This window comes from Somniosus microcephalus, chromosome 1, assembly GCF_052327205.1.
Source record: "Somniosus microcephalus isolate GS21.2 chromosome 1, FLI_Smic_1.0, whole genome shotgun sequence".
NCBI lineage: Eukaryota > Metazoa > Chordata > Chondrichthyes > Squaliformes > Somniosidae > Somniosus > Somniosus microcephalus.
The window spans coordinates 342669358-342694673 of NC_140987.1; the positions used below are offsets into that span (position 1 = coordinate 342669358).

At 43.7% G+C, this 25316-nt stretch overlaps 1 protein-coding gene across 4 annotated transcripts in view; it reads left to right on the forward strand.

Moving 5' to 3' along the window:
- Positions 1-25316, forward strand: part of LOC147124943 (ribosomal protein S6 kinase alpha-6) — a 141391-nt gene that overhangs the window by 30763 nt on the left and 85312 nt on the right. The gene's annotated exons all lie outside the window — the stretch shown is intronic.

The following is a 25316-nucleotide window of genomic DNA, read 5'->3' on the forward strand; positions in this document are numbered from 1 at the left end:
CTACATAAGATTTGAACCCAAGTCCAGATTTCTTGTCACTTTGAGATGTTTTCTAAACTTGAAAACTTAAAAAAAAGTTGTGCTTGTTTTTATAATTTCTCTGAAGCCTATCTTCATTAGATTCTTTGGACTTTTAAATCTCTTATGTTTGTCCCTTATACCATTCTTTGTTTCTGTTTAAAATATTGGCCCTTGATGTCTTTTGATTTGTTTTGACTTGTTTTGAATTTTATCTGCAGCCTCTCAACTGTTTCTTGTATATTTTTCTGATTATTGATTGTATTTCCCGATACACTTTTCAGTTCTAGTCAACCATAACTTATTTTGCAATCGCTTAAAATCTGTTCTTTTTAAGTCTTTGTGTTAACTGCCTTTCCCATGTACCCTCGTAAGTAATTAAAATCTGTTGTGTTACGTCTTTTGAATGAGACATAAAACAGAGGCCCCATATACCTGTTCAGGTGGATGTAAAAGATCCCGGTCCTGCAGTACTACTACTAAAACCTGTCCTCGACCAACATCACCAAAGCAGATTAACTGCTCATTTGCTCTTTGTGTGTTTAAATTGGCTATTGCGCTAGCCTATTTAACAACAGGGACTAGACTTCAAAAGTAATTCTTCGGCTAGGAAGCACTTTGGACGTCCTGAGCACATGAAAGGTACCATATAAATAACAGCTTTTTCTCTTTCCCCTACGCCCCCCCACTTCCAGATAACGCCTGACCTTTTACTCCAACAACCTGTGTAAGTCTCTATGCCACGATCAGCGGCTTTCGTTATATTTTTGTTCTTGGGATGTGAGTGATGCTAGTAAAACTGTATTTATTGCCCAGCCCTAGTTGCCCTGAGAAGGTTATGCAACAGAGGGCATTAAGAGTCAACTACGCCATGCAGGCTGGACCTGGTAGGGGTGGCAGGTTTCCTTCCATGTTGGAAGGACATTAGTGAATCAGTTGGGTTTATATTCCTGGTGCTGACCCACAAATTTATTTAATTCGGTTTCATAATTTGCCATGGTGGGTTTTGAACTCTCAAACCTCTGGGTTGCTACTCCAGTATCATAAACGGTACACTACAAAACCCTGCAGGTATTTGATACTGGACTAACAACTGAGAGAAGAGACATGAGGAATTGGGGCTCTTAGGGCAAAGAAGGATAAGAGGTCTGATAGAGGTGTGCAAAATTATCAAGAGTTTGATGAGGTGAATTGGGAAGAACTATTTTCATTGGTTAGTGAGTTGATAACTAGAGGGAATAAATTTAAGTTCATAAGAGTGATGGGGGAGGTTAGGGGCTATTTAAAAAATGCAGAGTGATATTAAGACATGGAATGTTCTATGGGGAACAGTAGTGGTAGGAGAATCCATACCACCTTTTAAAGTGAAGTGAATAAGTATTTGAAAAAAGAAAAAAATTCAAATGTGTGGGAAAAGGGAACTAAGTGGATAGCTCCTTCATTGAGCCAGCACAAGCATGATGGGCCAAATGGCCGTCTGCTGCTCTTTTTATAAAAAAAAAAAAAAAATCTATGATTCAACCTTCATGAGCATGTTCCTTTGAGTTTCACTACAGCTGTTATCCCAGTCGATATCTGGAGAATTAGAGTGCCCCATGATGTATAGTATGGCATTTTAATAGGTCGTCCTGTTTTTGTTACCCTGATCCATCACTTTAAATCTGTCATAAAATTTCACTAATAAAATAATTGGGTGTGTCAGTGTGCTGAACATACTTTTTATAGTTACATATGTAAAACTAGAAACCGATTAACTCAGACCACTATTTGGATGCAGGCCTATTTTGGAAGTGGAAGTATTGGTTGCAAAGGCACTTCCTGCAGTCTGGTCATCCATCGGGATCAACTGCTAATCTGTTTTTTTTCTAGAGTCTGTTGGGCTGTGGAATTGAATATGCGAAGGGTTGTGACTTTTTGGAATTCTCTACCCCAAAGGGCTGTGGATGCTCAGTCGTTGTATAGTCGAGACAGATCGATAGTTTTTTGGATGTTAATGGAATAAAGGGATATGGGGATAGTCCGGAAGGTGGAGCTGAGGTAGAAGATGAGCCATGCTCTTACTGAATGGTGGAGCAGTCTCGAAGGACCGAATGGCCTACTCCTACTTCTTTTTCTTCTGTTCTTATTGATTGGAGTCCATTTTAAGAAATATTACTTGCCTGTATATTTTGTTTCCCTCTATTCTAACTGGAGTATGATTTTCAACAACAAAAAGTGGAGTGCATTTATACTTAAAGTTTATAATTCTGAGAGCATGTCCACATCTTAAGAAGCAGGATATTCACATTCTGTTGCAAATTATTTAAGTTGACAGCTGATTTCCTCTTCCATCCTGGACACTTATTAAAAAAAAAAATGTATTCCATCTTTTTCTGCTAATTATTGTTATATTTTCTTCTGTTTCCTTATAGATTTTTGTTTCATCTGTGTTTTACTTTTTTTTTTGTACATTATATTATCATTACTGCAAAAAAAAAACCCAAAAGACCCTATATCTGATTTAATTTGCATTTTATCTGGCAGTGGATTGAAGATTTGCATGGGGTTAATTACTCAAGGATTCCTGGATGTTGAGTCATTTAGGATAAAACTAATTTAAAACAAATCTCCCTCTTCTGTTAAAAGAAACTGTTAACATGGGACTATTTCAAATCTCCGAGATGCTGTTTTCGGATTCCCAAATTTGTTGTCCTTCTAACTAGTGATACTTTTGAGCCTTTAGTGGAGAACCAAGGGACTAGCAAGAATGAGGAACTGAAAGAAATTAGTATTAGTAAAAAAGTAGTACTGGAGAAATTAATGGGACTGAAAGCTGATAAATGCCCTGGACCTGATGGCCTACATCCTAGGGATTTGAAAGAGGTGGCTATAGAGATAGTGGATGCATTGGTTGTCAATTTCCAAAATTCCATAGATTCTAGAACGGTTCCCGCGGACTGGAAGGTAGCAAATGTAACCCCACTATTTAAGAAAGGATGGAGAGAGAAAACTTGGAACTACAGACCAGTTAGCCTGACATCAGTGGAAGGGAAAATGCTAGAATCTATTATTAAGGACCTGGTAACAGGGCACTTAGAAACTGGCAGAGCAGGCTCGAGGGGCTGAATGGCCTGCTCCTATTTCTCATGTTCTTAAGTTTCCTCTAAGCTGATAAGAGAGCAGTGATGAGTCTCTGCAGTAAATTATGAATACTGTTAAAGAATCTGTCCTGAAAGGTTCTTTACCGATGCTGTTACATCACTTGTGTTTGGTGCATGGGCCTCGCTTGAAAGTATGGGCCAGAGATGGGGGCTATGAATACGACAGGGCACTCCCATCTTGCGATGCACCATGCTGGGACTGGAGCTCAGCAAAGTAACCCCCCCCCCCCACCAGCCCCCAAGAGCATTTCAGTAGCATTCAAGTTGCCAATCTTGTACCAGTTACCGAAGCCCAAGAACTGCATGAAATAGCACCATCTCCAGCACCCTTCATTGTGGGTGGGCAAAGATGAAGAGCTACTGGATAGTATTGACAGATGGGTAAAGCTTTGTTACATGAGCTTTACAATTCTTAAGCAAGCTATGGGGTGGTTTGAAAGAAAGACAATAGATGCTTTGTGGTCTGTGGGGAAAAAGCAAAGGGCAACAGGATCTGAACAAAAATTGCCTGGAACCTGAACCACAGCTTTAAAGGATGCCATTCCCTACTGTTTCGTGGTTTTCAACAAGAACTTACATTTTCCTCTCCAAACAGCAGAACTCTGTTGGTAGAGGGAGCATTAGACAATGTAAAGATGCTACCAGAATAGATTATTTTGGGTAGTGGAAGCAAACATTTGAGATCAAGATGGCAAAAACCCCAGAAATGTACTGCATTTTGCAGGGGAGGACAGTGGTGTAGGGCTAAACATTAGAATCTTTTAATCTTTTCTCGGGCTGTTTGGGGGTGGGGGGCGGGGTGGTCAATAGGTCCATGAGAGAACATATTGGACAGGGGCTTTAGAACAAACTGTTTGACAGTCCAAGTAGCTCCTTTTTATTCCTTTGTTTCTTGCGTTATCGTTCCTTACAGATCACAAGTCATAGCACACAAAAAAAATTCAAAATGTAGTCCGCTATCTTAGTCTCTGGCTACCTCTTGCATTGGAATATCAATAGCATTAGTAGTTATTCTAAGAGTAATGAGAACTCGTAAGTGAAAATAATAGGCCTTATCGGCATACAGGTAATATCCATTTACTTCCAATGTTGCAGCATCACCTATAGATACAGCATGTACCTCAGTCTCTTTTTGGGGGCAGAAAAATTAGCAAATAAAAGTGCTCCCAAGATACCTAAAAGATATATTTTTTTAAAGTGATTGTAGACTTGGGAATCGAGTGAGCATACTCTTAAGTTAAAGGATGTGTTCACTGAACACTTGAAAGTGCTTAACTGGTACTAACAGAAAAGCTACGCAAACAAGTTCTCAATTAATCTTTAGTTCTCAATAAATCAAAAGTTAAAACTAAGAGCATGTCACTGAATGCTGCCTTCTGACCACTTGACTAATAACACTAATGAGGGAATCCAAGTATAGGAAGTAGTAAGAAAATAATTGGGTTCATGAATAAGAAATGGTTTAGTTGTTTTAGTCTTGTAATGCTCTTGCAGGTACTTTAAGAAAAATTCATTCACAGGATGTGGGCGTTGCTGGCAAGGCCATATCTTTGTATAAATAACACATTTTGAAATTTCATATAAAAATATATCACTGAACTTAAGGGGCTGCCTCAATTTCAAATTTTCTCGAATATGCATAACATGTAGGAAATAGCAGATAATGGCCTGTGCATGTTTTTCAGACTCCTAAGGCTGGATTTTGTCAATGGGGACATGATGGAGGCGGGACTCCCACTTTTTGGGATGTAGTCCCGCCTCCATCGATTTGTGGCCAACCCACGCAATTTTCCCTTGATTGACCTTGTTGAGCCCACCCAGCGGGCTCAGCAGGCCAATTAAGGGGCACCCGGTTACCGGTGACGTCAGGGATTGACATTTCATCTGTCAAAAGCTTTTGACAGATGAAATATCAGCGTTTAACAGCTCTGTGAAGCTGTCAAGCACTGACAATCTGACTTCTAACTTGAGCCCTTCTCCACAGACTCAGTTAGAAATCTCTCCAGAACAGAAAGCAGAATGCTGCAACTTTTGACAGCTCGCGGCCATTCTGCTTTCTGCCGGTGAGATAAGGGACTGCCGAGACATGAAGGAAGGAAGCCTGCATTAGTAAGTAAAGGTAAGTAAAACTTATTTAAACACTTTATACACACACTAAACACACTTACCTCTGCACTCATGCAGCCATCACTCACCTGACATCTCGAACCCTCCAAGCCCTTCAGCCCGGCGGTCCGCCTCTCTAACTTGGCGTGGTTTGGAGCCGTCAGGCAGCCCACACTTCAGGGCTAAAAATAGGGATTAGGCCAAAAACTGCCTGTTAACTACCTGTTAACAGGCAGTTAATTGGCACTAATCCCCTTCCCCTTCGGGTACCCGCCTCCTGGGAAACGGGCATGGGGGCGGGAAGGGTTTGTGCCCCCCCCCCCCCCCCCGATTCTGCAATTTTCCCCCCCCCACTCCCGCCTCCAAACCCGCCTCCACGGGGCTTGGAAATTCGAGCCCCTAGTGTCCCATGGTTTCCTTTTAAAATGGCATGTAGGTGGGAGTAGGAAGTTGCAAAGGGACATAGACAGATTGAGTGGGCAAAACTGTGGGAGATGAGAGTTCAATGTGGGGGAAGAGTGATGTCATTCATTTTGGATCCAAGAATGAAAAATCATATTTTCTTAATGGTGACAGATTAGAAACTGTGGAGGAGCAAATAAATGTGGATGTCCATGCACACAAATTACAAGCTAGTGCACAGATACAAAAAGTAATCCAAAACTTAATGGAATGTTTGCCTTTATCTCAGGGGCTGGAATATGAGGGGGAGGATATGATGCTTCAGTTGTGCAGAGTCTTGATCAGACCCCATCTGGAGTACTGCGTTCAGTTTTGGACACCGAACCTCAGGAAAATATATATATATGAGGCCTTGATTGGGGGTACAGCTCAGATTCACTGGAATGATACCAGACCGTAAAAGGTTAAAATACGAGGGCAGGTTACTTTACTTGGCTTGTATTTCCTTGTGTTTAGAAGGTTGAGGGGTGATCTAATTGAGATGTTTAAAATGTTAAAGGGATCCAGTAGGGTCAATACAGAGAAACTATTTCTTCTGGAGTGGGAATGCAGAACAAGGGGGCACAATTTTAAAATTAGAGCTAGACCATGCGCCTTTTCACACAAATGTTAATGATATCTAGAACACTTCCCAAAAGGCTGTGGATGCTGGGTCAATTGAAATTTGCATGAGTGATTGATAGATTTTTGTTGGGGAATGGTTTCAAGATGTGCGGATCAAAAATGGGTAAATGGAGTTGAGGTACAGGGCAGCTATGAAATGATTGAATGGTGGAACATTCTCCAGGGGCTGATTGGCCTACTCCTGTCCTATGATCAACTAGGGCGCAAGGACTAAATGGCAGTCCTATCTGATTTGCTGGAATTGCAAAAGCCACTGGTTTAAGTGTTGGCTTATCCCATTCCATTATGTATCTTGGATTCTTTGATCCCTAGAATTATGCTAAATATGGAAAGAAATGGGCCGAAATAATACCCTGACCTACTGCCTACCATGTATGAATTGAAATCAAACTTCTGTTTTGTAAACTAAATGTGGCGATTTCCCCCAAATTCCGAACCCAGCTCGGCTCTAGATCTGAGACCGAAAGTAATTTGTGGAGTCCTAAGGAGAAAACAGGTAAACCAGCTTACCAAGAAAGCTTTGAATAAATTGTTCTTGTGAATTGGCTATTTCCCCCATGTACCTTGGCCACTATACACGAACTAGATAACTTCCCAATGCAACCTACAGGGTGGAATACAAAGTTTGCTGAGCATAATATTTTCAGCAATTTGTTATCTGGGGGGTTTCTTGGTTAGGTTTAAACTAAAATGGCAGGGGGTTGGGAACTTGTGCAGGGAGACAGAGGAAAGGGAAGCAAGGATAGAAGCAAAAGACAGGAAGGAGAAAAGCAAAAGTGGCAGTCAGAGAAATCAAGGGTGTAAATCAAACATGGCCACAGTAACTAATAATTCTAAAAGGTCTAAGAGCGTTAAAAAAACAAGCCTGAAGGCTTTGTGTCTTAATGCGAGGAGCATTCGTAATAAGGTGGATGAATTAGCTGCGCAAATAAATGTAAATGGGTATGATATAATTGGAATTACGGAGACATGGCTCCAGGGTGACCAAGGCTGGGAATTCAACATCCAGGGGTATTCAATATTCAGGAAAGACAGGCAAAAAGGAAAAGGTGGTGGGGTAGCATTGCTGGTTAAAGAGGAGAGTAACACAAGGGACAGAAAACGTTAGCGGGAGTTGTATACAGACCCCCAAACAGTAATGCTGAGGTTGGGGATGGCATTAAACGGGAAATTAGAGACGCGTGCAATAAGGGCACAGCAGTTATCATGGGTGACTTTAATCTTGTGTGAGGCCTCTTGGGGCGGAGCGATCATAATATGATAGAATTCTTCATTAAGACGGAGAGTGAAGTAGTTGACTCAGAGACTAGGGTCCTGAATTTAAATAAAGGAAACTATGATGGTATGAGGTGCGAGTTGGCTAGGATGGATTGGGGAACGTTACTTAAAGGGTTGACGGTGGATAGGCAATGGCAAACATTTAAAGATCGCATGGATGAACTACAGAATTTGTTCATCCCTGTGTGGCATAAAAATAAAACAAAAAAGGTGACTCAACCGTGGCTAACAAGCGAAATTAGGGATAGCATAAGATCCAAGGGGAGGACATAAATTGGCCAGAAAAAGCAGCAAACCTGAGGATTGGGAGCAGTTTAGGATTCAGCAAAGGAAGACAAAGGGATTAATTAAGAGGGGGAAAATAGCGTATGAGAGTAAGCTTGCAGGGAACATAAAAATTGACTGTAAAAGCTTCTATAGATATGTGAAGAGAAAAAGATTGGTGAAGTCAAGCGGAGGTCCCTTGCAGTCAGAATCAGGGGAATTTATAATGGGGAACAAAGAAATGGCAGACAATTAAATACATACTTTAGTTCTGTCTTCACAAAGGAGGACACAAATAACCTCCCAGAAATATTGGGGAACATAGGGTTTAATGAGAGGGAGGAACTGAATGAAATCAGTATTGTTAGGGAAATGGTGCTAGGGAAATTGACGGGATTGAAGGCCGATAAATCCCCAGGGCCTGATAATCTACATCCTAGGGCACTTAAGGAAGTGGCCCTAGAAATAGTAGATGCATTGCTGGTCATCTTCCAAAATTCTATGGACTCTGGAACTGTCCCCAGGGATTGGAGGGTAGCTAATGTAACCCCACTATTCAAAAAAGGTGGTAGAGCGAAAATGGGGAATTATCGACCGGTAAGCCTGACATCGGTAGTGGGGAAAATGCTGGAGTCCATTATAAAAGATGTAATAGCAGAGCACTTGGAAAACATTGACGGGATCGGACACAGTCAACCTGGATTTGCAGAAGGTAAATTGTGCTTGACTAATCTACTGGAATTTTTTGAGGATGTAACTGGTAGAATAGATAAGGGAGAACCAGTGGATGTGGTGTATTTGGACTTTCAGAAGGCTTTCGACAAGGTCCCGCATAAGAGATTAGCGTGCAACGTTAAAGCACATGGGATTGGGGGGTAAGGTACTGACTTGGATAGAGAACTGGTTGGCAGACAGGAAGCAAAGAGTTGGAATAAACGGGTCTTTTTCCGAGTGGCAGGCAGTGACTAGTGGGGTACCGCAAGGATCGGTGCTAGGACCCCAGTTATTCGCAATATATATTAATGATCTAGACCAGGGAACTAGATGTAATATCTCCAAGTTTGCAGGTGACACAAAGCTGGGTGGGCGTGTGTGCTGTGAGGAGGATGCAGAGAATCTCCAGTATGATTTGGACAGATTGGGTGATTGGGCAGATGCAGTGTAATGTGGATAAATGCAAGGTTATCCACTGGTGGCAAAAAAAGGAAGGCAGATTATTATCTGAACGGCAATAGATTGGGAAAAGGGGAAGTGCAATGAGACCTGGGTGTCCTTGTGCACCAGTCGTTGAAGGCAAGTATGCAGGTGCAGCAAGCGGTTAAGAAGGCAAATGGTATGTTGGCCTTCATAGCGAGAGGATTTGAGTACAGCAGCAAGGATGTCTTGCTGCAGTTGTACAAGGCCATGGTGAGACCACACCTTGAGTATTCTGTGCAGTTTTGGTCGCCTTATCTGAGGAAGGATGTTCTTGCCATGGAGGGAGTGCAGCGAAGATTCACCAGACTGATACCTGGGATGGCAGGAATGACGTATGAAGAGAGATTGGGTCGATTGGGCTTGTATTCACTAGAGTTTAGAAGAATGAGAGGGGTTCTCATTGAAACTTATAAAATTCTAACAGGACTAGACAGACGAGATGCAGGAAGGATGTTCCTGATGGCGGGGAGTCCACAACCAGGGGTCACAGTCTAAAGATAAGGGGTAAGCCATTTAGGACTGAGATGAGGAGGAATTTCTTCACCTGGAGAGTGGTGAAACTGTGGAATTCTCTACCACAGAATGCTGTTGAGGCCAATTCATTAAATATATTCAAGAAGGAGTTAGATATATTTCTTAAGGCTAAAGGGATATGGGGAGAAAGCAGGGACAGGGTACTGAATTTGGATGATCAGCCATGATTTCATTAAATGGTGGAACAGGCTCGAGGGGCAGAATGGCCTATGTGGTGTATGTGCCTTTAAGAGCCCCTGTGCACTGTAATGCCGGTAGTGGCCATTCGGGCTATATAAGCCTGCATAGCGTCTTGTATCTTTTAGTTCACCTCCAGACTTTGGTCAGTAAACACCTGTTAAACCAACTCCTGCATTCCGTGTCTCCATTAACACACGGATACAACAGTGGCGACGAATTGGAAACGGACTTACCTGCAATTCGGCAGTACCTCAAGGAGATGGATTCCTCAGACGAAGGTCGAAGAAAAAAAAAAGAAAAAACTGTGGTTTCACCAGCTAGCCGGGCTGGTGGCAGGTACTGCAATAATCCTTCCTGGGCGGCGGGCTGGGGCTCGATCGGCTGGCTCTGCAGCGGGGCCGAGCAGCGAAGGCGGAGGCAAACAGAAACGGAGGGTGGAGCACTCGGGAGACGGCCAGCGCTGCAAAGCAGGTCGGCGTTCGGACCAAGCAGAGGGAGGGAAAAGTCCCAGAGAGTCCGGCGGGAACGAGTCTCCAACTATTAAAAATATCTGTATAAATAAAAACCGCTGAGAACAGCGTTGTCAGCAGCGGTGGGAAAGCGCAGGAGGCGCCATTTTTTCTCGGCGGGGAAGAAAGGAAAGCGCGGGAGGCGCCATTTTTTTTCAGGATGCCTAAGACCTGCAATATTACTGCTTTCGATAGGATGCAGAGGATTGGACCACATATGTGGAAAGAGTGGAGGTATATTGCACAGCGAATGAAATAGAGGATGATAAGGCATCGGTACTTCTAAATCTAATGGGCGCAAGGACATACGGGCTGTTACGAAACGTAATCACTCCAGCCAAACCGATGGGCAAGAATTTTAAAGAGATTGTTGATACCCTACAGGAGCACTTAAACCCAACACCGCTGCTGATAGCGGAACGATTCAAATTCTTCAGGAGGAATCAGCACAAGAATGAAAGTAACGCTGATTATCTCACCGAATTAAGAAAGCTGTCAAAGCACTGCCAATTCGGGGCAGGACTGGCAGATTCTCTTCGAGACAAATTCGTCTGCGGTCTCCTAAGTGAAGGAACACAGAAAAAGCTACTTTCTGAGAAAGATTTAACACTGGACAAGGCTTTCAGTGTGGCTGTATCATACGAAGCAGCAGCAAGAGGAGCTGCAGAGATACAGCAAAAGCCACAGGACTTCGGCACCCATGGAATGACACAGGGTTTCGAGAAATGTTATCGCTGCGGCAGATCCACCCATGACCAGAGGGACTGCTGGTTCAAGGACAAAGCATGCAGGCAATGCGGAAAGATGGGACACATTGCACGTGTATGCCGATCTGGAAACAAAAAATCCACTGACAGAAAAAAAATCAATAAGGAAAAGTACAGAAAGGTACAAATGATGACGGACAGTAGCTCCGAAGACCAGAAGAGCGATAGCGACTCCGGAAACAAGAGACTAAGCTGTCTCAAATTACATAATGTAATTGCCAAAGAAGATTACCAGACCATTTGGGTTACCCTCACGATAGCGGGGTCCCCAGTTAAAATGGAGCTAGATACAGGATCAGCTCTGACCGTCATAAATCGACGGGATTACGAGCGGCTATTTCCGCATATACCTTTCAAAGACACATCCATTAACTTGAAAACATATACGGGGCAGAAAGTATACCCCAGAGGGAAAATAAGGGTGCCTGTTGTATACAACGGCAAGGAAATACAGAAGTTGTATTTATACGTTCTGCAAGATGGTGGTCTACCGCTGTTGGGACGTGAATGGATCAGGAAGATATGTTTAGACTGGCACTCCATTCAGGCACTGACAGTGACCAGTAAGAAAAAAAATGATGATGACGTCATACCTGAACGATTAAAAGACATCTTGGCCAACGCCAAAGAAGTGTTTCAACAGGAACTAGGAACCTTGAAAGGCGTCACCGCCTCAATAAAAGTGGAAGATGCGGCAATTCCCAAGTTTTTTAAGGCAAGGCCGGTGCCATATGCAATTCGTCCAGCAGTCGAGGCAGAGCTGGAGAATTTGGAAAAGGCAGGCGTGTTATCCAAGATAGATTGGAGCGAGTGGGCAACACCCATCGTCCCGGTCATGAAGAAAACGTTGAATAATGATAAAGCTGAAGAACAGAGAAAAATTCGCATCTGTGGGGACTTCAAGGTGACTGTAAACCCGCTCCTTCACACGGTACAGTATCCTCTTCCGAGGATAGAAGATATTTTTGCCTCACTATCCGGAGGGAAACGTTTCACCAAAATTGACTTGGCACGGGCATATCTACAGATGGAGGTTGAGGAGGCCTCTTAAAAAGTATCTCACGATAAACACACACAAAGGCCTGTACCAGTACAATCGACTGGTTTTCGGAGTAGCATCAGCTCCAGCTATCTGGCAAAGAGCTATGGAGCAAGTCCTGCAAGGGATTCCGGGGACTCAATGCTACCGAGACGACATCCTTGTAACAGGAGAAAACGACAACGAGCACCTTGCCAATTTGGAGCAGGTGCTCACTAGGCTGAGAGAACGGGGCCTACGAGCAAATCGCCCCAAGTGCGAATTTTTCCAGAAACAAATATCATATTGTGGCCACATAATTAAGGAAGAAGGGTTGCATAAGTCACCTGAAAATTTGAAGCGGTCATAAAAGCCCCTGCACCTGAAAATGTCTCTCAATTAAGGTCGTTCCTGGGATTGATAAATTACTATCATAAATTTTTACCGAACTTGTCAACTGTTCTGCACCCTCTTAACGAACTGCTACAAACTGGAGTAAATTGGAAATGGAGCGAAGACTGTAAACGTGCCTTCCATAAATGCAAAGGCTTGATCACGTCCAAGGAAGTTTTGGCTCATTACAACCCATCACTGCCAATCAGACTGGCGTGTGATGCATCCCCTTACGGCGTAGGAGCGGTATTATCGCATAAATTCCCTGATGGCTCGGAGTGGCCGATAGCTTTTGCGTCACGCTCATTGAACTCAGCTGAGCGTAACTATGCCCAGATCGACAGGGAAGCACTCAGCCTGGTATGGGGAGTGAAGAAATTCAACCATTACCTACACGGACAAAAATTTACCTTGTTGACTGACCATCAACCCCTCGTCTCCATATTCAACCCTAAAAAGGGCGTTCCCGTTATGACAGCGCAAAGGCTACAGAGGTGGTCCCTTTTCCTAGGGGCACACCAATATGACATAGAATACAAAGGATCAAAACAGCATGGAAATGCTGACGGTTTATCGCGCCTACCGTTGCCAACGGTAGAAGAGGCACCTACAGTGGACCCAGTGGAGATGTTCCACTCAACCATAGTGGAATGTCTACCAGTAACAAATTCTACCATTGAAAAGGAAACGAGAAATGACCCGACTCTCTCACGAGTCTACGATTTAACGGTGAAGGGATGGCCAGCACATTGCGCGAATGCTGGCAACAGTGGTTCGCCAAGAAGAGAACAGCTGTCAGTGTGCCGAGGAACCTTGATGTGTGGATCCAGAGTGGTGATTCCACCCAAACTCCAGAATAAAGTGCTAAAGGAGCTTCACGAGGGGCATCTGGGTGGAGTGAAAATGAAGAACCTAGCCAGAGCGTTTGTGTGGTGGCCAGGTATCGATGGAGACATCAAAGAAATGACCAAGGGCTGTCTTGGATGCCAGAAGGTCCAAAATGCCCCACCACAAGCCCCTCTACATCCATGGGAGTGGCCCTCATCTCCCTGGCAAAGGGTACACATCGACTTTGCTGGTCCATTTAGGGACTCAATGTTCTTAATCGCGGTTGATGCGCACTCCAAGTGGCCGGAGGTAATAAAGATGTCCTCCACCACCACGGAAAAAACCATCACAGTATTAAGGACCATAATTGCCAGGAATGGGCTGCTTGAACAGATCTGTACTGATAATGGACCGCAATTTGTGTCCGAAGAATTCAGGAAGTTCTTAAAAAAAACAATGGGGTTAAGCACTACACGTCCGCCACATACCATCCCGCCACCAATGGATTGGCTGAAAGGTTTGTCCAGACCTTCAAGAAGGCCATAAAGGCCATGGGTAATGAAGACATAAACTTCAGCATAAGGTGGATAACTTTTTATTCGCATACAGAAATGCAACACGTGGTTACAAACCAAACTCCCGCCATGATGTTTTTCAATAGAAGACTAAGATGCCGGCTGGATTTGATCAAGCCAAACATCAGAAGGGACGTAGAGAACCGGCAATTTCAAGGCATGAATGAAAGGCCAACTAGAACCTTCCAGATAGGTCAACAAGTTTTGGCCCGGGACTACCGTACCGAGAAATGGCAGCCTGGAACTATTTGCACACGACTAGGACCGCTGATGTATACCGTGGACATTGGAGAAAGCATAATAAGGCGCCATGCTGACCAGATCATCGAGTCATCCGAAAAGGGACAACCTACACCACAACTCTATACGCCTAATGATGAAGCAGAGATACCCATAGTATCTACCGCCGATCCGGTGATACTGGAACCAGATGAACCCGACAGTGGCGTTCAAGCCGAATCGACCTTGCCAAAAGAGCCTACTACACCACCGAGGCGTTATCCGGACCGAGTCAGGAAGCCTCCAGAGAGACTGACTTATAATTGATTAACTGCAGCAAATGTGTAGATTATTGTTCTTGTAATATGTTAATTAATGATTACTTAAAATGTTATGTACTGGTTGTCTAAAAGGGGAGGAATTGCGGTGTATGTGCCTTTAAGAGCCCCTGTGTACTGTAATGCCGGTAGTGGCCACTCGGGCTATATAAGCCTGTATAGTGTCTTGTATCTTTTAGTTCACCTCCAGACTTTGTTCAGTAAACACCTGTTAAACCAACTCCTGCATTCCGGGTCTCCATTAACACATGGATACAACAGCCTACTCCTGCTCCTATCTTCTATGTTTCTTCAGCTGACCCATGTGTACAGCCAAGATAATTGGGTTGGGGGAGGGGAGGTGTGGAAAACAATTGTCCTTATGGTTACAAAGGGGACTCCAGTGATGAACAATAAGCTCTTGAATATCAGAAGTCTCAGCTTGACTTCTAACACTCTAACCTTGCATCTGGAAGATGTCGGGTTCAAGCCCTGCTTCAGGTGTTGAGCACACTTTAGTTGCATCGTTGGTGGTTGAATGACAGATCAAATTGCGGCCTCGTCTACCTGTTACGGTGAATGTAAAATATCTCATGACATCTTTTCAAAGGAGTTCATTCATCTTCAAGCAGCATCACCAAAATGGATAAACCAGTCATTTATCTCATGGCTGTTAATGCTATGCATAAAATGGCTGCTGCGTCTGCCTATGCAACAGTGACTACACTTAAAAAGTGTCTGAAACATTTTGGGATGTCCTGAGAAAGGTGGTGCATAAATTCTTGTTACTTCTTGTTTCTTTCTAAGTTTGGAGTTCTTCAATACTGTACTGGTTAATTTGCAGTACAGTGCTTCATATTCATGTCCCCATAACCACATGTGGCTACATGCTATTTTCTTTTGAAAGAAGAGAAAGACTTGTTTATTTCTTAAAAAGATCTTGTTCAACATTTGAGTCACATTGCTCACATTTTCTGCTTAAAATGTAAAAATCTACATTTACTTTTTGAGAACTACAGATGCATTTATTCAGTGCAGTAAAGTTCTAACAACTAGCAACTGTATGAATTAAAATAAAAATTACACATACTTTTACAGGCCCTGCCGGAATACCCTTCGGTCATGCTTGGCTGTTACAAAGTTGCTTATTTGAAAGGTTTTTGCCAAAACTACTTGTACTTTCCCATGTCATCTCTGCTTCTCCCAGTCCCATAGTTCAAGCTCCCAGGTGTGGCAATGTTGTCATAACGCACCTGAGGCCTTTTTTTATTCGTGGGATCTCGGCAACGCTGGCAAAGCTGCATTTGTTGCTCATCCCGAGTTTTGAGGTGGTACTGGTGGGTTGTCGTCTTGAACCACTAGTCTTGTGGTGATGGTGCTCCCACAATGGTGCTGGGTAGGAAATTGCAGGATATTAATTCAGCAATGATGAAGGAACGGCAGCGATATATGTTAGAATAGTTAGTGAATAGAAGGGGGAGTTGGAGGTGATGGTATTCCCACAATATTGCTGCTCTTGTTCTTCCTGATGGTAGAGGTCACAGGAGAAAGTAACCTTGGTGAGTTGCTGCAGTGAATCCCTGTGCAGGAAACTTTTTTTTATCCGGGACCAACGTGGTGCCGGTTCATCAAAAGTTCCGGATAACCGAGAGCTATAGTAAAAGATACGGAGAGCTGAGAGCTCCGTATAAAGCAACAAACCCTGTTGCTTAGCAACAGGTGCAGAACAATGGCCACAAGTTCCAAGCGTCTCTGTAGCTTAGCAACAGCTGCAGCCACACCCAATTGCACAGCAATAGATCGAGGAAGGCAAGTGATATGAAGTAAAACTTACCTGAACCTACTCCTGAATTTTGCCGGTTAACCGAGATTTCCGGTTATTTAGGTGCCGGTAAATCGAAAGTTTCCTGTATATTGTGCATTCAGCAGCTACAGTGAGGTGATAGTGGAGAGCATGGATATAGAGTCCAGTGGCTGAGGTGTTGAACAAGTGAATTGTTCTTTTCTGGATAGTGTTGAGCTTGTTGTGGATGTACCTATTCCGATAAATGGTAAATACTCCACCAGACTCCTGACTTGAGTCTTGTAGATGGTGAAGAGGCTTTGAAGTGCTTTAAGAATATGAATTTTAAGTATTAATACATTTTTAAAAAACCCTGTAGTGCTGTTACTATATCCAATCCTCAATTCCCCGTTTTAACAGATCTGGATAGAGTTCTCTTCTGGAAATGTCAGTTGACCCCAAATCAACCACTTTTTCTCAGATGCCCCTATTTACCCTTCCATTATCCCTACATCCAGCTGTCCTGACCGTGGCATTTTCTGGTGCAATCACAGTCTTCCCACACCATTGTCCAGAGTTTCAGATGCTCTTTCCATTTGAGTCAACAATTTATGTGTACTTCTAATCCAGTGTTCTGTATCCACTGCTCTGCACTGGGGGACCAAATAGTGATTTGTCAAACAGCTCCGTTGTGTCTGCAGGTGTGACTCTGACCTCCTTGCGCTCGCTACCGGCTCTCCCATTCTAATTCTGACATCTCTGTCTTTGATCTCCTACACTTCCCCAACAAGGGTCAGTGTAAGCTTCAGGAACAGTGTCTTTTTTCTTGAGCACTCTGCAGTCTTTTAATCTGAACTTCAGTAACTTCAGGTCTGAGCTATACCCTCCATTTTCGTCACAGAAGTGGGCACTGGTGATATGAGACAGATCTGTTGATGTCCAGGAGGAAGGTATACAGGTTAATGATGGGGTGGAGACACTTCATCAGGGCACAGTATTGATGGGGGCAGGGAGTTCTGCAATGTGGTTATTTGATCTGTGTTTTCTTTTCTCAGTACTGGCAGACCCACTGTGTTTAGCCAGCTTCTTCTGTTTTATTTCAGACTTCTTGCATTTGCAGTCTCCTTTTTCTCTCCATTTTCTTGACTTTTTGTTTGTGTGTATTTTCAACCCCCTATTTGCATGTTCCTTTGTCCTTTTCTGGAACAGGCTTGAGGAGCTGAATGGCCTCCTCTTGTTCCTATGTTCCTTTGTATGTCTCCATCACTTCACTGATCTTTTATATCACCTAACTTTTCACTAGTCAGAGGGAATTAAACTGCTTAATAGAGTATCGGTTGATTCTCTCCCACTCCCGTCGTCTTTTTCACAATCTTAATAGAATGCTTGATGATAGGTACACACAAAACATTACCTGTGTACGTGAACATTAGCGTCAACGTTAACCTATCTTTTCAGATGCTGACTGACCTGGTTACTTGCAGCATTTTCTGTTTTTATGTTCTCTGGATGTCTATTCCACATTTCCATATACTGCAGATTTTTGAATAATATTTGTTTCCTCTAGTGCTTTGCTTATTGTCCTACTTTGCATAGCTTGCTGACTTCAGCCCCTTTCATTGTTTTAAAGAGCCGTTTCATGTTTCCCCTCCGTTTACTCCAGTGAAATTAAGTTTAACGACTTGAGCTTTTCTTCGACTCTCAGACCTGCAATTATCCTGATCACTCTTTTTGCAATTTATCGATTACCTTTTTAAACTTGGATGAGTAAAAACTGCATGCCACACTCCAAAATTGGCCTCATCATTGATCGCTACAATGTATAATTACAAATTGTTCTGACTTGCAGTTCAAGTGCATCCAAGTACCTAATTTGCTTTATTGATAACTGCCTCACAGTAACCAAATGCTTTTAGGCTATGATGAATAATGGTCCCAAAATATTTTCCTTTTTGGCCTCTGGCACTGGAGATGCAAACTAGAAACCTTTACATCATACTCATGCTTACTGGCTCATGCTCCTTTATGAATTACCCAACATTTATATACACATTAAAATCCATCTGCCATTTGTCAGTCTATCTATGCAATACGCTACAAATTTCCCTGAAGATCACCAATCTCCTTTCTACTCATTACCTGCCCTCATAGGTTTGTGTCATCAGAAAATTTTATATTAACAATAGTAGCTGCCTTCGGGGAGTGTCATCTAATCTTGGATTTTGCTTGATTTATGCCATATTCTTCATCTTGCATTGAATTACTGCTGCCATGCCCAAGAGCTAATTCAACACAGGCTAGGAGTGAACCCAGAGCCTTTCTAGTCTGTATGTCCAACAGTGACCTACAAGGTAGGGTCTTCTCGTTGCTCGGCCACTCCATGTTCTCACCAGAGAAGTACCCCATGTATTCTTGGAACAGCCCCATCGAAAGCATTGGAGGCTGCAACTTCAAACAGACATATGAACTGCCTTGTAGCCGTCCAAGCCCAGACAAGCACGTTACTGACTGTGCAAAGTGCACAACTGGTAGCATGTCTTCCTTGAGTTGAGAGTTCAGATTGGAGTTCAAACTAGGCTGAAGTCATGGCCCCATTGATCTAACACAGACACAGTTAATCGGGATACCTTCTTGTTAATGACGTTCCGAAGGAACCTAACAACGAGGACACCTGGCCTGGTGAATCTCGGTTAAAGGTAAAGATTGGATGTTCTACAGAATTATGTTTGTTTGACTTTTCTTAACATTTTTTCTGTATGAAATGATAGCACATTGATCAGATTTGAGGATTAAAGGTGGCATTCTTTCAACCACAAAAGGCTTCAAGTAGGTGTTCAGTTTATTTGGCAGTTGTCATCAAAATGCTGAGGAAAACCTTACCCATGGCTTTGTTATAAAACTGGAAATTTGTATGAAACTGAAATTATATAATATGGTTAGACACATGTATAATTTTTATATGCACATGCAATATACCTCTAATTTTTTTTAAATTCACTGATGGGATGTGGGCGTCGCTGGCTAGGCCTGCATTTAGTGCCCATCCCTAATTGCCCTTGAGAAGATGGTGGTGAGTTGCCTTCTTGAACCGCTGCAGTCCATATGGTGTAGGTACACCCACAATGCTGTTAGGAAGGGAGTTCCAGGATTTTGGCCCAGCGACAGTGAAGGAACGGCGATACAGGTCCAAGTCCGGATGGTGTGTGGCTTGGAGGGGAAATTGTAGGTGCTGATGTTCCCATGCATCTGCTGCCCTTGTCCTTCTAAGTGGTAGAGGTCGCGGGTTTGGAAGGTGCTGTTGAAGGAGCTTTGGCGAGTTGCTGCAGTGCATCTTGTAGATGGTACACACTGCAGCCACAGTCCGCCGGTGGTGGAGGGAGTGAATGTTGAAGGTGGTGGATGGAGTGCCAATCAAGCGGGCTGCTTTATCCTGAATGGTGTCGAGCTTCTTGAATGTTGTTGGAGCTGCACTCATCCAGGCAAGTGGAGAGTATTCCATCACACTCCTGACTTGTGCCTTGTAGATGGTGGAAAGGCTTTGGGGAGTCAGGAGGTGAGACACTCGCTGCAGAATTCCCAGCCTCTGGCCTGCTCTTGTAGCCACAGTATTTATATGGCTGGTCCAGTTCAGTTTCTGATCAATGGTAACCACCAGGATGTTGATAGTGGGGGATTCAGCGATGGTAATGCCATTGAATGTCAAGGGGAGATGGTTAGAGTCTCGCTTGTTGGACATGGTCATTGCCTGGCACTTGTGTGGTGCGAATGTTACTTGCCACTTGTCAGCCCAAGTCTGAATGTTGTCCAGGTCTTGCTGCATATGGACACGGACTGCGTCAGTATCTGACGAGTCTCGAATGGTGCTGAACAGTGTGCAATGATCAGCGAACATCCCCACTTCTGCCCTTATGATGGAGGGAAGGTCATTGATGAAACAGCTGAAGATGGTTGGGCCTAGGACACTGCCCTGAGGAACTTCTGCAGTGATGTCATGTGATTGAGATGAATGACCTGCAATAACCACAGCCAACTTCCTTTGTGCTAGGTATGATTCCAACCAATGGTGAGTTTTCCCCTTGATTCCCATTGACTTCAGTTTTGCTAGGGCTCCTTGATGCCACACTCGATCAAATGCTGCCTTGATGTCAAGGGCAGTCACTCTCACCTCACCTCTTGAGTTTAGCTCTTTTGTCCATGTTTGGACCAAGGCTGTAATGGGGTCAGGAGCTGAGTGGCCCTGGCGGAACCCAAACTGGGCGTCAGTTAGCAGGTTATTGCTGAGTAAGTGCCGCTTGATAGCACTGTCGACGACACCTTCCATTACTTTGCTGATGATTGAGAGTAGACTGATGGGATGGTAATTGGCCGGGTCGGATTTGTCCTGCTTTTTTTAGACAGGACATACTTGGGCAATTTTCCACATGCCAGTGTTGTAGCTGTACTGGAACAGCTTGGCTAGGGGCGCAGCTAGTTCTGGAGCACAAGTCTTCAGTACTATTGCCGGAATGTTGTCAGGGCCCATAGCCTTTGCAGTATCCAGTGTCTTCAGCCGTTTCTTGACATCACGTGGAGTGAATTGAATGGGCTGAAGACTGGCATCTGTGATGCTGGGGACCTCGGGAGGAGGCCGAGATGGATCATCCACTCGGCACTCCTGGCTGAAGATAGTTGCAAATGCTTCAGCCTTGTCTTTTGCACTCACGTGCTGGGCTCCACCATCATTGAGGATGGGGATATTTTTGGAGCCTCCTCCTCCTGTTAACTGTTTAATTGTCCACCACCACTCACGACTGGATGTGGCAGGACTGCAGAGCTTTGATTTGATCCGATGGTTGTGAGATCACTTAGCTCTGTCTATCGCATGTTGCTTCCGTTGTTTGGCATGCAAGTAGTCCTGTGTTGTAGCCTCACCAGGTTGACACCTCATTTTTCAGTATGCCTGGTGCTGTTCCCGGCATGCTCTCCTGCACTCTTCGTTAAACCAGGGTTGATCTCCTGGCTTGATGGTAATGGTAGAGTGAGGGATATGCCGGGCCATGAGTTTACAGATTGTGGTTGAATACAATTCTGCTGCTGGCCCACAGCGCCTCATGGATGCCCAGTTTTGAGTTGCCAGATCTGTTCGAAATCTGTCCCATTTAGCACGGTGGTAGTGCCACACAACACGGTGGAGGGTATCCTCAACATGAAGACGGGACTTCGTCTCCACAAGGACTGTGCGGTGGTCACTTCCACCAATGCTGTCATGGACAGATGCATCTGCAACAGGTAGATTGGTGAGGACGAGATCAAGTAGGTTTTTCCCTCTTGTTGGTTCCCTCACCACCTGTCGCAGACCCAGTCTGGCAGCTATGTCCTTTAGGACTCGGCCAGCTCGGTCAGTTGTGGTGCTACCGAGCCACTCTTGGTGATGGGCATTGAAGTCCCCCACCCAGAGGACATTTTGTGCCCTTGCTACTCTCAGTGCTTCTTCCAATTGGTGTTCAACATGAAGGAGTACTGATTCATCAGCTGAGGGAGGGCGGTAGGTGGTAATTAGCAGGAGGTTTCCTTGCCCATGTTTGACTTGATGCCATGAGACCTCATGGGGTCCTGAGTCAATGTTGAGGACTCCCAGGGCTACTCCCTCCCGACTGTATACCACGGTGCCACCACCTCTGGTGGGTCTGTCCTGCCGGTGGGACAGGACATACCCAGGGATGGTGATGGTGGTGTCTGGGACATTGGTTGTAAGGTATGATTTGGCAATTATGACTATGTCAGGCTGTTGCTTGACTAGTCTGTGGGACAGCTCTCCCAATTTTGGCACAAGCCCCCAGATGTTGGTAAGGAGGACTTTGCAGGGTCGACAGGGCTGGGTTTGCCGTTGTCGTTTCCGGTGCCGAGGTCGATGCCGGGTGGTCCGTCCGGTTTTATTATTATTGTTTTTCGTAGCGGTTGTTTACAACTGAGTGGCTTGCTAGGCCATTTCAGAGGGCATTAAGAGTCAACCACATTGCTGTGGGCCTGGGGTCACGTGTAGGCCAGACCCGGTAAGGACGGCAGATTTCCTTCCCTAAAGGACATTCGTCCTAATGACATTATTTCAGGTTTGTTTTATCCCCACCTCCTTTTGGAGTAATAGGAAAACAAAACTGATAATTGTGTGTCACTTTACATAGGATACAGCATCCTACTTGGACTGACAATCCAGAGGTCAAGGTTTCAAATCCCACCGTGATTGAGTTCAATAAATCTGGCAATTTGTGGGCTGGCACCAGGAAAAAATGCAATCAAAAGGAGGCTTTTGTAGGCAGGAGAAGAGGGAGTACACAGTGGCTGAAAGAGTGGCCTTGGTACTTGGTAAATTGTGAACGAGTTCAGCTGTGGATCCATTGAAAAATAATAGGGAAAAGATTTAATCCTGTTTTAATAGCAGAATTGAGAGATTTTTTAAAAAGCCATCATGCTACTTTTGGAGCAGTAGAGAAAAGGTTATCTGTTGCTAACATAATTAAACATTGTTTAGGCCTGAATTTGCTTTTCAGGAAATATTTTGCTCAGTAAATGCTTACATTAGAATAAGATTTTTAATTTTAATTTTGAGTGGTAAAAATATTACTGTGCATACATAGGTACAGGAAACTTTGTGCTATCCGGCACCGACGGGACCAAGCTGTTGCCGTTCCCTCAAAACTGTTGGACACTCCAGCGCTAATGTTGAAAGATACGGAAGCTTCTGAGCTCCGTACCTGTCAACAAACCCTGTTGCTCAGCTTCTAAACAGTCCAAGCGTCTCTGTAGCTTAGCAACAGCTTCAGCAGACCTTGACTGTTGAGGAAAAAAGCAACGAGAAAAAAAAACCTAACGAAAACGGCACCTGATTTTTGCCGGTGACTTGAGCATTCCGGACAGTTAGCCTCCGGATAACACAAAGTTTCCTGTAATAGAACTTTTCTTCCTATTCCAGAGAGGGAGCAGGCAGATACAGTGTTGCATTGGGACCGGGGCATAAATTGTATCCATTACATGCAATAGGGATTGAACCTGGCTTCAGCTTGTTCTGTTTGGTTTCACAACACATCATGTGATGCATTGACCCAGTCAGGGTAGGGAGGGAAAAGTCCCTGTACCCATTTATGTTATTCGTGTTCAAATACATATCCAATTCTCTTTTAAATGACATTATATTCTCTGCCTCAATTGTCATTTGTGAAGCATTCCATATTCTAATAATTCACGTCAAAAAAACTTCTGTTTTTCAGTGTTTTAGTCATAATTCTCAATTTGTGGCCCCTTGTTAGTGATTTGCCAAGCAGTGGATTTGTCTTGCATCTTTATGGGGAAATTGAGCTCCTATTTTTAAAATTAATCATGATTTTAAAACATCCAATTAAAATAATGAATGCTGCGTATATTACCAAAAATGGGTTTTTTGTGAAGCTATAATCTTTCCCTTAAAGAATGAAATTAGTACAGTTAAAAGAAAAGAAAGGGTATTTCAGTTTAGCTTCAATCACTATTTAATTCCGGAAAGAGCTGCAGGAACGCCCCTGTCGAGAATGGCTTGTGCTCTATCATCTGCATGTGATTTACAAAGACACTGTGTTGATTGGACAGCATCAGTTTTCAATTTTTTCTTTGGGGAAACCTGCAGTAAACAATGACACACTCCAGAGGGACCCTTTGCAAATAATGACATACTCTCAGCACCTCCCCCCCCCCCCCCCCCAATAGAATTCCTAAAGGAAAACCATGCTATCATTGTCGAAAACATTTATTCCTGTACAGCAACAAAAGGAACCTCCTGCGAAGTAAACACAAATGAATTCTAGAGACACAACTCTTTGTATGTTCCTCACCCAGATGGGCAGAAATCTGACCTCATGGACCCCTAGGTATGCACTCACGGACTTAGCCTTGAAAACCTGTACTATAGAGAATGTAGTGTGTTCTGAATAAATTCTGATTTAAGAACATGTTATCCTGGTTAACATAAAGAATCCCCTTCACTGTTGCCCAGAATAACAAGTAGTGATCATTGTATCTTATTACCGTGTACTAAGAATGACTGTTGAAGCAAATTTAAAACAAAACCAGAAAATATTGGAAATGCTCAGCAAGTCAGATGAAGGGCTGTGCCTTGAGCAGTGTTTTCAACTGGTCATAAGGCAGGCATTTCAACAAACCTTAGCCAATATCTGTTCACATTCAAAAGAGCGCTTGACTGTTGAGGTGATTTAACACAGCTTTGATGGTTTTCAGATGCTCCACTACCATATTTTTATGTTCTTCAGGAAACCCTTCAAAGTGTAATTGGATATGAAGTAATGTGTACAAGCTTTCAAAGGCTGTTTCCCTTAAAATGAGTGATGGATCCATGCATTGAAGCACCGTGTATATCCAATAATAATAGCTGCTGAGTTACAGGATGGAACATGATTGTTCATGTGACTTCCCCCCCCCCCCCCCCCCCCCCAGTAAAACTCCAGCAGTTGTAAAGTAGTCTTCATTGCCTTTTCTAATTCATAGTCTTTTGTGGATTGTACCTAAATCTCCATGTTTGTAAATGTAGATTAAAGTCAATCGGGGTAAAAATTGCTTTGATCCTGCCGAGCATTGGTTGTTTCATTTTTAAATTGTCTGTCTCTGCCATGGACACCTTTGTGCTTTCATTGGCAAACATGGCAAGCTGAAAACATTGTTCAGGCATATTTCAATTAATTCACTGTTAACATTTTAATGGAGGCTCCAGTTTTATCAAGGATACACAGGCAGCAATGGCAGACTTTTGACCAGAGTCTCTTTTGGCTCAGCCTGCATGTCAGTCAACAATTCAGCCTTTCTGATGAGACTGTGGGTAGGGTGTTCCTCATTGGATTGGATAGTTTTGGCTGACCAGGCTACAGTTTTTATCAAAACCTAAGCGTCAAGTCCATGACCTCAACCGTCATTCCCAAAATCTTTATATTGAAATAGTTCAGCACAGAATCATACAGCACAGATGGAAGCCATTCGGCCCATCCTGCACATGCTGGCTCTTTGAAAGAGCTATCCAATTAGTCCCACTCCTCCTTTTTCCCCATAGCTCTGCAAATTTTTCCTTTTTCAAGTATATATCCAAT